Here is a 12031-nt window from a genome sequence, read left to right on the forward strand (position 1 = left end):
TACTTGAGCGCCCCCGACAGTGGCACTGTTTAAGTGGGTTCAGAAGGTATGGTTTGTTGGGTTCCTGGGCCATTAAAGGTGGGGTTTTCTGATGTGAGCTCCTTGCCGTTGCTGCCACCGTGCCTGCCTGTTGTCACGCTTCCCCACTGTGATGGGCATGGCCTCTTGTCCCTCTGAAACTGTAAGGAAACGAACCCTTCCTTCTATAAGCTGTCTGTCATAGTGTTTTATCACAATAATACAAAAGCAACTAATACAACTAGCATTTGTTGAGTCCAGAGCAGTGAACAGGTACAGGGGTAAGAAAGAAATTGATGGCATGCTTTGCCGTTTGTCCAGAGCGATTCTGCTTGGACGTGGAAATCTGAGTGTCCTTGCCTACTTATGTCTGCAGAGAATGGGCATTTTCTTCTATAATCAATTGTGGCCCGAAACAGATAGTATAGCTCAGACCCAAGTTAGTTTACTTATGTTAAACTAGTGGAAAGTTCTCAGGAGCTTAGCAAAGTTACTCCAATGGAGACCTCTGTGTGTCAATGTTTACTGCTCTAAAGGCCGTGGGACCTGGGAGAATGAAGCCAATAAACGAGGTGGACTAAAGTCTCACGCAATCGCCAGCTTTATTCAGAGCATCGGACAATTTATACCCTAAGGGTTAAGAGGAATCACAGGAATGCAGTGTGCAGCCACAAGGGCAAGCCGTACGTGGAGGAGAAGCCACGTTTGGCAGAAACAGAGGTTCGCGTAGAGGTCTATGGACAAATAGCAGTAGCCAGTTGTAATGAATAATCTGAAGAAAACTCACTCTTATTCATTACACCTGAGAGGGGACGAAAACGCATTCCAAGAACAACTCCGTGTTTTGAAGAAACAGGTCACAAGATTCTTGTCTTTTTTTTTTTTTTTTTTTCTTGGAGTTTTCTCACAAGCTCTCCTCTCGTGACTCCATTCTTGCCCTTTGTTTTGACATGTCAGAACCTGTGCTAATTTTATGGTAATGGAAAGATAAACATGGCCCCGTGTTTGCCCTCAATTATCTCATGATCTCATGGAGACAAAGACAAACAGTCACAGTTCACTGTGATGTAAGGATTGATCTCTACGGCCCTTCTTCCAGAATGTAGAGGTACCAGGCCTCGGAGGGAAAGAAGGCTGTGATTCCTCCTTTGGAATCACAATTTCCCAGGCAGAGCAAAAGAGGAAAATGTGAAGCTTTCTTCTTTAGCAGACTTCACATGGGTGTGCTACAGTACCCATGAATCCAGGGCTCAGGGAAGGTGGGGCCATGAGGAGATCAAGTGAAGGATGTGTGGAGGGCATGGAACTGTCCCTCGCCTCTGTGGAGGAGAGACACTTACCGAGAATACTCAAAAGGATTGCTGACCAGTGTGACAAAAGAGTGAGTTAGCCAGGGACTGGAGAAATGAACATGACAGGAGAAACTGTCTGACCCGTGCAGTCTCTAGCTGAGCTACTAAGGTTTCAGGAACGAACAGGCAAATTCTAGATCTAATATTCAGGATGTCCCTGGTGACATAGAAGGAGGGTATAGTCTAGGGTCCAGGCCACACAGCATGAAGTCCTAGAATAGACTGGGAAGGACCAAGGAATGCCTTGCTTAATCTATACGCCTCACAGGTGAAAACAGATTTGAAGCAGAGCTGGGTGCATAGCTGCCCCGAGGCAGGCAAGCTACAGAGTCCTTGCTCTCTTGGGTGGCCTTGGGCCCTGAAAAGACCAGATAAATGCTGTATGTAGCCCTCCTAGCATGCTGCCCGGCCCATGGTGAATTTCAGTGTCAATGTTACAACTACTATCCAGGTCTCACTGTTAAAACACATCCAGGGCAGGAACCATTGGCAGATTTTGGACTTTCCTCTAATTCTTTCCTAAGATGGAGAAGGGGGAGTAAAAAAATCTATGACAAAGTACCCAAGGCATTACAAGCCAGGCCAGGAGCTTGAAGGACCAGAAACCCTTAGAGTAAGGGGTTGTGAGACCCATTTTTTTTTCTTTGTAACTTTCTGAAATAGTAATAGCTGCTTGAGGACAATTTGGGGAGATAGCACTTAGAATCATGAGAGGTACCTGGCATCACTAGCTGGGTATATCTGGTTATGCTAGAACCGATGCCTTTTGATAGAAGGGACAAGGAGACTCGGGGCACCCTTCTCCATTCCCTTCCTCATCCGGTGAGGGTAGGAAAGCTGGGCAGACATTACAAGGGCCTGATCCTAAGTAGAGTGCAGAGGAACAGCTAGGCGTGACACAGGCTGGGGAGCTCCGAACCGATGCTGAAAAGGAGAACATGGCGAAACGTTCAAAATATGCAGGGAGAAGCACACCATTTCACTTGCTCCCTAAGCTTCCTCTCTCCACGACAAGTCGTGGTGCCAAATTCCGATTGCCTTTGTTACAGATGACTGTGTGCTTACTAGTGGGTACCCACGCAGGTGAATGGTTTTGCACGGCACACCTTGCAAGTGCCCCGTCGCCTCTCCGCCTTTAAAATACACAGATGCAGCTGCAAGTCCTTCAACAATGGGGGTAAGGGTGTGAGTCCTGTGATCTGGCACAGACCAGGTGGAAAGGAGCTAAAACTGAGGAGAATTCCAGTGAGGACAGGAGGCAGTGGGATGGAGGGCAGGGAGGCAGGGACCAGCCTCTGAGTGCAGGAGTCTTAAAAGGTCTGTGGACGTGCATTTAGACTGGTCAGGAAAGTACAGGTCAAGGTCTCCAGGGAGCCTCAAGTCATCTCAGAAAAGGACGAGCATTTGGAGAGCGGCTCCATTCAGCAGGGTTGAAGTCAGACTGTTAATTTTCCAGTCTCAGCTCATTTCCGTGCTTTGCTTCTCCAGGATCACAGAGTGAGGAAGGAAGACATTGCTCCACCTGTTTCATAGATAGTTGTGGAGGCAGCTAAGCTCCAGATCAAGGCACCAGCAGGCTTGGCGTCTAGGCAAGGCTGCCTCCCCATTGCTTGCTTCTATGTCTTCCGGAGGGGCTGGAGGCGGTGCCTTCGCATGGCGAAAAGGTCCTAACAGGAGAAAGGTCCCACACTGATCCCATCCTGAGGGCAGTGAAGGACCCAATTCATAATAAGACACAATGGGACTTAAGTGCCTGCACGAATTTCAGGGCAACAACATTCAAAACACAAGAGAAGTAAGCTAATAGAGGGTGAGGAAATAGCAAAAGATTAATCAAGTCATCTTCTGGGAGCTTCAGGTTGTAAGCTGAGTCAGGACCCAGCCAGAGGTTGGGAAAGCTTTAAATCTGATGAGATTGAAGCGACTTTCTGCTGCATGGAAAAACACCTCACCATCAAGGATAGGCCTCACCTCAGGGTAAAAGAGTGGAAAAAGATATTCCAAGCAAATAGACCCCAGAAGCAATGAGGTGTATCCATTTTAATATCTGACAAAATAGACTTCAAACCAGAACTACTCAGAAGATATGGGAAAGAACACTACATACTCATCAAAGAAAAAAAATCCACTGAGAGGACATTGAAATTCTAAACATCTGTCCACCCAGGCTCATTAACAAAAACTATGACAACTTAAGTCACTTACTGACACACAGTGAGGGCGAGTGACATCAATGCCCCGCTCTCAGGAATAGACAGGCCATCCAGACAAAAATTAGAAAAATGCTGGAGCTAACGGATGTTACAAACCAAATGGACATAATAGGTATTTACAGAACATTTCACACAAATACAAAAAAAAATACACCTTCTTCCCAGCAGCTTACGGAACTTTTCCAAAATTGTCCACATACTTGGACACAAAGCTTGTCTCAACAGATAGGAAAAATTGAAGTAACACCCAGTATCCTGTATGACCATCACTGTTAAAGCTAGATGCCAACAAACAACAGACAACACAGAAAGCTTACAAACTCCTGGAAACTGAACAACTCACTGCTGAAAGAAAAATGGGTTAAGACAAATATTTAAAGGGAACCTAAAGACTTTTTAGTATTGAATGAAAATGAAAACAAAGCATCCCAAGCCTGTGAGACACAAAGAAGGTGATTCTAAGAGGCAAGTTCATAGCATGAAATGCTTACATAAAAAAAATAATTGGAGAGATTTTATATCAGTGACTTAACAGCACACATGAAAGCTCTAGAACAACAAGAAAAAAGGACTAAATGTCCATCCTCTTTGCCTTTCAGGATGGGGATTGAGCATTTTAGTCAGAGTCCTCCCTCTTGATTAGTTTATTTAGGTGTACAGATTTTAGTAGGTTTAGCCTATATTATATGTCTATATGAGTGAGTATATACCATGTGTGTCTTTCTGCTTCTGGAACAGCTCACTCAGGATGATCCTTTCCAGTTCCCACCATTTACCTGCAAATTTTATGATTTCCTTGTTTTTCATTGCTGAGTAATATTCCATTGTGTAGATATACCACAATTTCTGTATCCATTCTTCAGTTGAGGGGCATCTGGGTTGTTTCCAGCTTTTTACAAATAAAGCTGCTACAAACATGGTTGAGCAAATGTCCTTATTGTGTACTTGAGCCTCTTTTGGATATATGCCTAGGAGTGGTATAGCTGGATCTTGAGGAATTGCTATTCCTAGGATAGACATCAGAAGAAGAAGAAAACAGGAAACAAGTTAGGAACCTGCACAAAGGGCCTCTGAAAGGCTTTGCCCTGCAGACTATCAAAGCAGATGCTGAGACTTATGGCCAACTGTTGGGCAGAGTGCATGGAATCTTATGTAAGAAGTGGGAAATAGTAAGATCTGGAGAGGACAGGAACTCCACAAGGAGAGCAACAGAACCAGAAAATTTGAACACAGGGGTCTTTCCAGAGACTCATACTCCAACCAAGTACCAGGCATGGAGATAACCTAGAACCCCTGCACAGATGTAGCCCATGGCAGTTCAGTGTCCAAGTTGGTTCTATAGTAATAGGAAGAGGGACTGCCCCTGACATGAACTGATTGGCCTGCTCTTTGATCACCTCCCCCTGACGGGGGAGCAGCCTTACCAGGCCACAGAAGATGACAATGCAGTGACTCCTGATGAGATCTGATAGACTAAGAACAGAAGGAAGGAGAGGGGGACTTCCCCTATCAGTGGACTTGGGGAGGGGCATTCGTGAAGAAGAGGGAGGAAAGGTGGGATCAGGAGGGGAGGAGGGAGGAGTTTATGGGGGGATACAAAGTGAATAAAGTGTAATTAATAAAAGTTTAAAAATGATAAAAAATTTAATGGAAAAAAAGGACTAAATGGCAAGAAGTACTCAAACTCAGGGCTGAAATCAATGGAATAAAAGAAAAAAGAATCAATGAAATGAAGGGTTGTTTCTTTAAGAAAATCAATATGACTGATAAATCCTTAGACAAATTAACCAAAAGACAGAGCGAGAAGATCCAAATTAATAAAATTAGAGACAAAAATGCGATCATCACAACAGACACCACGAAAAATCCAGAGATCCTCCCCAGCAAGCACTAATTAGTGAAAAGCTTTACAGGCCTGCTTACGACCGATCTCATGGAGACATTTTCTTTCTTACTTACTTTTAGTTGTAAAAATACCCTATTTTTTAAAAAATTTATTCTTCTCTCACACAATACATCCTGACTGAAGCCTTCTCTCACCTTCCTTTTAGTAGCCTCCTCCCTCTTCCTCCAGATCAACTGCTCTTCCTTTTCCCTCCAGAAAAGTACAGGCATCCCTCAGATATCAACTGAACATGGCGAAACAAAACGCAGTAGGACCAGGTCTAAACCCTCAGATCAAGGCTAGACGAGGCAACCCAACAGGAGGAAAAGGGTCCCAAGAGCAGCTAAAAGAATCAGAGACAGCCCCTCTCCCCCTGTTCGGAGTCCAACAAAAGCCCTAAGCTAAACAACCACAGCACACATGCAGAGAGACCCATACAGCCTTCATGGTTGCTTCTTTAGGCTCTGTGAGCCACTACAGGCCTTCCTAGCTAATTCTGTGGGCTGTGTTCTCCTAGTGTCCTTGACCCCTCTGGCTCCTACTATCCTTCCTCTCCCTCCTTTGAGCTCCACCTAATGTTGGGCTGTGGGACTCTGTATCTGCTCCCATTACCTGCTGGGTGAAGCCCCTCTGAGGATGACTGAGCTAGGCACCAGTCTATGAGTATAGCAGAATATCGTTAGGAATTTTATTGATTTTTTTTTTGGTCAGTCATGTTTGGTTCTATCCTGGGCCTCTGAGCCATCCAGCTTCTGGATTCTGCCCATCTGGGCAGTGTTGGACACGGGCTCCCTCTCTTGTGGTCTTAGGTTACACCAGTCGTTGGTCGGTCACTCCCACTAGCTCTGAGCCACCAAGGCCGCAGAGTATCTTGCAGGCGTGACAGGTTGTGGTTGGTGGGTTTTTGTGACCGAGTTGGCATCTCAAGCCCACCAGCAGGAGCCTAGCCTGGTTACAGAAGGTGACCAGTGCAGACTCCTCATCCCCATTGCTGGGTTTCCTCACCAGGGTCACCCTCATAGGTTCCAGGACGTTTCCACTCCACTAGGTTTCCAGATAGCCCCCTAAATGCCCACCTCTCCCAGCCATCTCTCTTCATATTCTCCCCCTTGGTTCCTCCCTCCTCAACCTGAGCCCTCCTGTTCCCATCCCCACCTGCCTCAAGTCCACTCGCTAAATCTATTTGATTTCCCCTTCTCAGCTAGACCTCTCTTACCTCTCCTCTCCGGGTCTGTGAATTACAGCGTGATTATTCTTTACATAGCAGCCAATATTCACTTACAAGTGAGTACATATCATGTTTGTCATTCTGGCTTTGGTTAGCTCACACAGGATGATTTTTTTTTTATAGTTCCATCCATTTGCCTGCAAATTTCATGATGTCATTTTTTTTTCCTAACAGCTGAGTAATAAGGTATTGTGTAAATGTACCACAGTCTTTGGTTGAGGGACATCTAGTTTATTTCCAGTTCTTGGCTGTTAGGAATAAAGCTGCTATGAACATAGTTGAGCGAGTGTCCCTGTGGGGACCGTGGATCATCTTTTTGGTATATGCCCAAAACGCAGCTCGATCTTGAGGTAGATTGATTCCCAATTTGCTGCCATACTGCCATATTGATTTCCATAGTGGCTTAACAAGTTTACATTCCCACCAGCAATGGAGGAGTGTTCCCCTTGCTCCACATCTTTGCCAGCATGAGCTGTCAATTGTATTTTTGATCTTAGCCATTCTGACAGGTGTAAGATGGAATCTCAGAGTCATTTTGATTTGCATTTCCCTGATGGCTAAGGATGTTGAACATTTCTTTAAGTGTTTCTCGCCCATTTGAGAGTCTTTTAATGAGAACTCTCTGTTTAGCTCTGTACCCCATTTTTAAGTGGATTTTTTATTTGTTGATATCTAGTTTCTTTTTAATTTTTTTATTAATTATAGTTTATTCACTTTGTATCCCAGCTGTAGCTCCCTTTTTCGTCCCCTCCCACCTCCACTGTCTTCTCCTTCCATGCCCCTCCCCCAGTCCACTGATAGGGGAGGTCCTCCTCCCCTTCCATCGGATCCTAGTCTATCAGGTATCATTAGGACTGGCTGCATTGTCATCCTCTGTGGTCTGGTAAGGCTGTTTCCCACTCAGGGGGAGGTGATCAAAGAGCCAGCCACTGAATTCTTGTGAGAGACAGTCTCTGTTCCCATTACTAGGGAACACACTTGGACACTGAGCTGCCATCGGCTACATCTGTGCAGGGGGTTCTAGGTTATCTTCATGAGTGGTCCTTGGTTGGAGTATCAGTCTCTGAAAAGACCCCTATGCCCAGATTTTTTGATTCTGTTGCTCTCCTTATGGAGCTCCTGTCCTCTCCAGGTCTTTCTATCTCCCCCTTCTTTCATAAGATTCCCTGCACTCTGCCCAAAGTTTGATTATGAGTCTCAGCATCTGCTTTGATACCCTGCAGGGTAGAGTCTTTCAGCGGCCCTCTGTGGTAGGCTCCTGTCCTGTTCCCTGTTTTCTCTGTCTTCCAATGTCCATCGCTTTTGCCTTATATATATTTTGGATATTAACCTCCATTGGATGTGGAGGGTTAATCTTTTCCCGTTCTGTAACTGTTGTTTTGTCCTGTTGGTCCTGGCCATCCACGCAGTGTCAGGCATGGACTCCCTCTTGTTTGGGCTTCAAGCTAGACCAGTCGTTGGTTGGCCACTCGCACAGGCTCCAAGTCACCATCGCTCCAGCACATCTTGCAGACAAGACAGGTTGATACAATCTATATTTAAAAACACATCTATAAAGAGTAACGGATTGACAGAAAAAGAAGCATCTCCCAAGGAAGGGGAAATAAAGTAGATAATTATTAAGAGACAGAGGGATCCAGGGAAGGGAGGGTTGGACGAGGAGAAAGAGGAAAGTGGGGGCAAGAGAGAGAATATGGTGAGGGACAGGCAGCACTAAGACAGTTGAGGAGGCATATGGAAATCTACTTCTGTTGAAGCATCTTAAAATATGTGCACGCATGAAGAAAATCTAGGGCTGGAGAGATGGCTCAGCAGCTGAGAGCACTGTCTGCTCTTCCAGAGGTCCCGAGTTCAATCTCTCACACCCACATGGTGGCTCATGGCCACCTGTACTGGGATCTGGTGCCCTCTTCTGGCGTGCAGGTGTACATGCAGATGGAGCATTCCTCTACATAATCTTGTTTTTAAAAAAAGAAAATCTAAGTGGAGACACCAAATAATTGAGGGAGACAGCGACCCAACTAGACATCTTTTGCCACCAAGTGAAACTTCTAGTGCCGGGAATGAGTTATATCTAATTGAGTTGTTGGTCAAATAGGCCCCATGGAAACCCCCCCCCCCAAACAACTCAGGCTATTATCAAGGATAATTAGTTGCTCTCTACCACTTGAGAGCAAGGCAAGGCTCTATGGGTAAAGATAGTACTCACGTACCTCACTGAAGACAGAGAAGTTGAGCTGAGGACTAACCAGAACCTTCAGTCCTACGACTGGTGTCCAAGGTATTGGTAGGTATCTTACATGTTACCAGAGGAGAAAGATAATAATCAAGCCGCTACAACCCTGTAATCTACCACAGTGACCTGCCTGAGTGACACGCTGGCGAAACGCCGCACGAATGTTGTGGGAATGACCAAACACTCTCTAATCGGATTTAAGATACACTCCATGATAGGGGACCATGCCTGACACCGCTCAGGCAGCCAGGAACCTGAGGTTGGATAGGCCATTAGTCTAAGGGAAAACCAAGTACTGGTTGATATGCTAAAGGAACATAGCAACAAAATGACCCATGTGACACTCCGCTATACCTACAGATCAGCGCCTTCCTCGGCCGTCGTCAGAGAAGCCTCCTCGCCCCGTAAATGGGAACTACCATGAAGATCCCAGCCTGACAATGTGCAGAGAGTTAGAGAATTGGCAGCACTAGGTCCTAAAAGGGATATTTTCACCAACCCCCCCCCCCCCCCAGGTCTCAGGGAACTCTGTGGAAGAGGTGGCAGATGGACTGTAAAAGCCAGAGGGAATCGAGGAAACAGTGTTCTCCAGATGCAACAGGGCTGAGGCACAGCGAACTCATGAAGACCACGGCAGCACACACAGGACCTGCACAGGGTCAAGCAATAAGGGGTCCCAGGACTAAGAAGGGTCGTGTAAGCGTGGGCTCCCTCACCAAGAAGCTTCTGCAGCTGCTACTTGTTTGCAAAGGAAAAATTAGTCTTCTCTAGTAGAGGCTTCGCTGGGTATGTTAGCCATACCTCAGGCTAGGCTTCGTGCCAAAGAGTAGTGGGCTAACAGCTAAAAGAGCTCAATGGCGTTTTTGTGGAGTCTTTCTTTCTCATATTGCTTTAATTGCATTTTTTGTTTTATTGATCTTTTGCTTATATTCTTTGGTTCCTGTTTTCTGTTTGCGTGGGCTTTTGTGCATGTGAGAGAGTTTCTTTTGTTGTTATTGTTTATTTGTTTGGTTGAGTTTTTTTTTTTTTTAAGAGTGAAAGAATGAAGGGATGCAAGCTGGGGAAGTGGGGAAGTGGGGAGAGTCTGGAAGGAGTTGGTGGAGGGGAGAGCATGATCAGGATATATTGCTTGAGGTATTTCTTTTCAATATGAAATAGAACGAAATATTGTTAATACCTAGAAAGTAAGACTTACTATTAACTGAAAGCAATCCACCCCAGATATGATTAAAATGTAGAATGAACATGGCACAGAAGGAAGGGAGTGCTGTGAATAGTCCTGTCCTCTGCTGTGAGAAGAGATATTGCAGAATTGCTCTACACAGAGGCTGTGACAGCTTCCTCTCTGCTCCAGCGTGCAGCACCTGAGCTCAGGAGAGGCATCCTGTTCATACTCTCAAAGTTTTATCTCTTCTTTGACATTCTACAAGGCAAAGTAAAACCTATTCCTACATCTGTGTTAGGTGCTTGTCTTGTTGCTGAGATCAAACACCCAGCAAAAGCAGCATGAGGAAAGGAGGGTTTATTTTGGCTTACAGTTTGAGGGGACACATTCTATCATGGTGGGAAAGTCATGGCAGGAGGAGCAGAAGGACAGCTGGTCACATTGTGCTCACAGTTAGGACGCAAAGAGCGACAATGCTCATGTTCAGCACCCCCCCCCCAATTCATTCCACCATCCTAGTCCTGGGGTATGGGACTACCCACCTCAATTAGGAAATTTCTCAGTCATTTCCAGAGAGTTGTCTCCGTAGCAACTGTGACACCTGTGGCGGTTCACACAGTCGATGTGAACCGCCACAGCCTCTAACCAGTTAACGCCTGCTTCCTGCTGTCATCCCATCTTAAAAATATCAACTTTCTTAGGGCTTTCAAACCTCCAGAATGCTGAGATACAGAGATGTGAAATGATACCTCCTTTCTTCCTTCCTTTCTTCCCCACCCCCTCTCCCTCCAGAGTCTTGCTGTATAGCTCAGGCGGGCCCCAAGCTTGCATTCCTCCCGCTCTAGGCTTCAGAGTGCGGAGATAACAGATGTGTGACGTGTCACCCTGCCCAGTTTAGAAGACCTACTTTCAAGCATACACCTGGAAGGACAAATGTGTTTTGTGAAAGTAAATGCCATTTTTGTGCAAGGTAATTATACATTCTTTTTGAGCGTTACTAATTATACAGTGTCGTAAGGTGCAGTGCGATGTTTCAGTACATTCATGCACAATATAATGATCAACACGGGAGATTCAGGTTATCCATCACCTCAAGCGTTCATCATATCTTTGGAATGAGAGCATTCAAAAGATCCCCTTTTCCAGCTATTTTTAATATATGATACAATAATGTTGACTATAATCACCCACCTGGAATGCTGGAACTCATTCCCCCGTCTGGATGTCCCCGTTCCTGTTAGCTCTTCCACTCTCTGACCATTCCTCACCTCTGATAATTACTGTTTTGCTTCTGTGAGCTCAGGCTTTTCATATGAGATAAACCACAAAGTATTTTTTTCTTTCTGCAAATGGCATGTCTCACTTAACATAGTGTTCCCTAGGACAGCTCACGTTGCTGCAAATGACAGTCGTTTTCATGTGACTAGCATTCCACTAAATACAGACAGCGCATTTTCTTTACCCATTCCCTTATCAATAGACACCTCGATTGAATCTGTAGCTTTGCTATTGTGGATGACCCTTGACAAAAATGGAAGAACAGTGTCTCTTTCCTTTGCTCACTTTCTTTGGCTACATATCCAGAAATGGGATCACACAGTAGTTTTGTTCTTCTGTTGCTTGTTTTTAGGGTTCTCCTTACTGTTTTCCACAGGGGTTGCATGATTTACATTTCCACTAGGTCCATACAAGCTCCCCTCTTCCTCCAGCACGCCTGTCACTTCTCTCTGTGTTTATAGCCATCTAACAGGAATCAGTTACATTATTGTGGATTGAATATGGGTTTCTCTCTGATTAAATGTTGACCATGTTTTCTGACACTCGTTGAATATCTGTATCTCTTCCTTTGAGAAATGTCTCTTCAGGTCATTTTCCCAGTTTTAAGTTGGGTTATTTGGTTCTTTTTCTTATTAATTTATACATGTCCTGGTATC

The 12031-nt window shown here is 45.2% G+C and overlaps 1 long non-coding RNA gene across 4 annotated transcripts in view; it reads left to right on the forward strand.

Moving 5' to 3' along the window:
* LOC132656443 (uncharacterized) overlaps window positions 1-12031 on the forward strand; it is a 40132-nt gene that overhangs the window by 10453 nt on the left and 17648 nt on the right. For all 4 annotated transcript variants that reach the window (XR_009594203.1, XR_009594200.1, XR_009594201.1 and 1 more), the window contains one exon: window positions 10890-11067. This is a non-coding gene — a long non-coding RNA (uncharacterized LOC132656443). The remainder of the gene's footprint in view (window positions 1-10889; window positions 11068-12031) is intronic.

The sequence above is a fragment of the Meriones unguiculatus genome, chromosome 9 (genome assembly GCF_030254825.1).
Source record: "Meriones unguiculatus strain TT.TT164.6M chromosome 9, Bangor_MerUng_6.1, whole genome shotgun sequence".
Taxonomy (NCBI): domain Eukaryota; kingdom Metazoa; phylum Chordata; class Mammalia; order Rodentia; family Muridae; genus Meriones; species Meriones unguiculatus.